The sequence below is a fragment of the Pseudophryne corroboree genome, chromosome 8 (genome assembly GCF_028390025.1).
Source record: "Pseudophryne corroboree isolate aPseCor3 chromosome 8, aPseCor3.hap2, whole genome shotgun sequence".
Lineage (NCBI taxonomy): Eukaryota > Metazoa > Chordata > Amphibia > Anura > Myobatrachidae > Pseudophryne > Pseudophryne corroboree.
This window is the reverse complement of record NC_086451.1, coordinates 176,048,013-176,050,430: the sequence shown is the minus strand read 5'-3', so window position 1 is coordinate 176,050,430 and position 2,418 is coordinate 176,048,013. Positions and strand designations below refer to the sequence as shown.

General features: G+C 48.9%; 1 non-coding gene across 1 annotated transcript; it reads left to right on the top strand.

The window, feature by feature from the left end:
• Positions 1–1,705: 1,705 nt before the first annotated feature.
• On the top strand, positions 1,706–1,873 carry LOC134951586 (U1 spliceosomal RNA). Its single transcript, XR_010184298.1, has one exon. It is a non-coding gene; the product is annotated as a U1 spliceosomal RNA (small nuclear RNA).
• The last annotated feature ends 545 nt before the right edge of the window (positions 1,874–2,418 follow it).

Below are 2,418 nucleotides of genomic sequence, written 5' to 3'. Positions count from 1 at the left end.
ATGTGAATAAAATTGCAGTACTGTGTGGCGGAATTTTAATTGGGGGTACTATTGTGAGGACATGCCCATTGCCAGCAAAAACACACCCCTTTTTGGACTGTGCGCCAAATGTGCGAACTGTTCCTGTTTAAAATATAGGGGGTACAAACACCAAAATAAGTACTGTTATGGGTGAGGGTTGATGGTGCTGGGAAAGAGGTGCAAGGTCAGAGGCGGAACCAGCGGTGGTGCTAGGGGGCACCAGGCAAAATCTTGCCTAGGGCATCATATTGGTTAGGGCCAGCTCTGCCAAAGGGCCTTGTGGGGGAAATGTCTTCAGTAAAAGCATTCCCTGTGTGTGTGGTGTGTCGGTACGCGTGTGTCGACATGTCTGAGGAAGAAGGCTATATTAGAGAGGAGCGGGAGCAAATGAATGTGGTGTCTCCGCCGACACCTGATTGGATGGATATGTGGAATGTTTTAAATGCTAGTGTAAACTCATTGCACAAAAGATTAGACAAGGCTGAAGCTTTGGGACAGTCAGGGTCTCAACCCATGCCTGATCCTATGTCGCAGGGACTGTCAGGGTCTCATAAGTGCCCACTATCCAGATTGTTGACACAGATACCGACACGGATTCTGACTCCAGTGTCGATTACGATGATGCAAAGTTACAGCCAAAATTGGCAAAATACATTTGATATATGATTATGGCAATAAAAGATGTTTTGCACATCACAGAGGAGCCCCCTATCCCTGACAAGAGGGTACATATGTACAAGGGAAAGAAGCCTGAGGTAACCTTTTCCCCTCACACGAGCTGAACGAGTTATGTGAAAAAGCTTGGGAATCTCCTGCAGATTTCCAAAAGGATTCTTATGGCGTATCCTTTCCCATCAACGGATAGGTTACGATGGGAATCCTCCCCTTGGGTGGACAAAGCATTAACACGCTTATCCAAGAAGTTAGCCCTCCCGTCCCAGGATACGGCTACCCTCAAAGAGTCTGCTGACCGCAAACAGGAGATTACCCTGAAGTCCATTTATACACATTCAGGTACCTTACTCAGACCGGCAATTGCGTCGGCCTGGGTGTGTATGTGTAGTGCTGTAGCGGCATGGACGGATACTCTAGATAATGATACTATTTTATTGCCCCTGGGGCATATAAGAGATGCTGTCCTATATATGTGTGTATGCAAACTACAGGTGGTGCTGCATGGCTCACACCCTTTTACTTGTCTTGTAGAGCAACTCTGGAGCTGTTACTGGGTCCAGCTGCTGCAAGAAATCAGCTTGAATGCTTCAGGGGCTGGGGCATGGCCAACATGAGCCCCACACTGATGGGGGTGTATAAAGCGATCTAGGGGTCATCCAAGCGCAACCCCACAAAGGCCGCCATGCCCTGCGTGACCATTTTCTCTTTTCATATGCAGACGAGGGTTGCAGCCAACTATACCCATTGCTTGGATGACATCACCATATGCGAATCCATCTGCTGCAGGCCTTCCCCCAGGAATGCTTGCACTAGTTGTTGCATTTGGTTTGTTGTTTGGGGGGTGCTTCAGTATTAGGCAGCCTTCTGCCCTCACACATTCGTCTGAAAATGTGTTCTCCCTGCAGTTGTTGTCCCCAGATGAGAGTTCCCTTGTGCTGCCTCAATTGAATCTCCTTTACTTGACGGAGGTGTGCCTGAGCAGCGGCCCTCCCCAGCCCTATCTCAAATCATACTTATTTTGCTTAGGTGATACCATGGTCATGAAGATTGTTTTCCCAGGGTGAGGTTCATTCATTGCATTCTGGGTATGCTGACCTCTGTGATTTCCCCAAATGTGGGAATCTCGACTGCATAATTTGTGGTAGGGGGGGGGGGACTGCATTTGTGCTTTCCCCTGGTTGGCTCTGGTATAATTTAGATCTCATTGTCTCAGGTCTCTCTCCCGCCTAGTTTGCTGTCTGTTTCCACTTCTCTTTTCTTGAGCCCCTCCATTCTATGCCCTTGCGCACTATCCTGACTTCTCCCGTCTGCTTACTTTGTGCCTTCCAACGCACAATGCGAACTACAGGTGGTGTTGCAGGGCCCACACCCTTTTATTTGCATTACAGAGCAGCTCTGGAGCTGTTACAGTGCCCAGCTGCTGCAAGAAATCAGCTTGAATGCTTCAGGGGCTGGGGCATGGCCAACATGAGCCCCACACCAAAGGAGGGTGGGGGGTGTTCAATGCGAACTAGGGGTCATCCAAGCGCCCCTTTTCTCTTTTCATATGCAGATGAGGGTTCCAGCCAACTTTGGCCCACTGCTTGGATGACATCACCGTATGCAAATCCGTCTGCTGCAGACCTTTCCCCAGGAATGCTTGTACTAGTTGTTGCATATGGTTTGATGTTTGAGGGTGCTTCAGTATTAGGCAGCCTTCCGCCCTCTCATTTTCATCTGAAA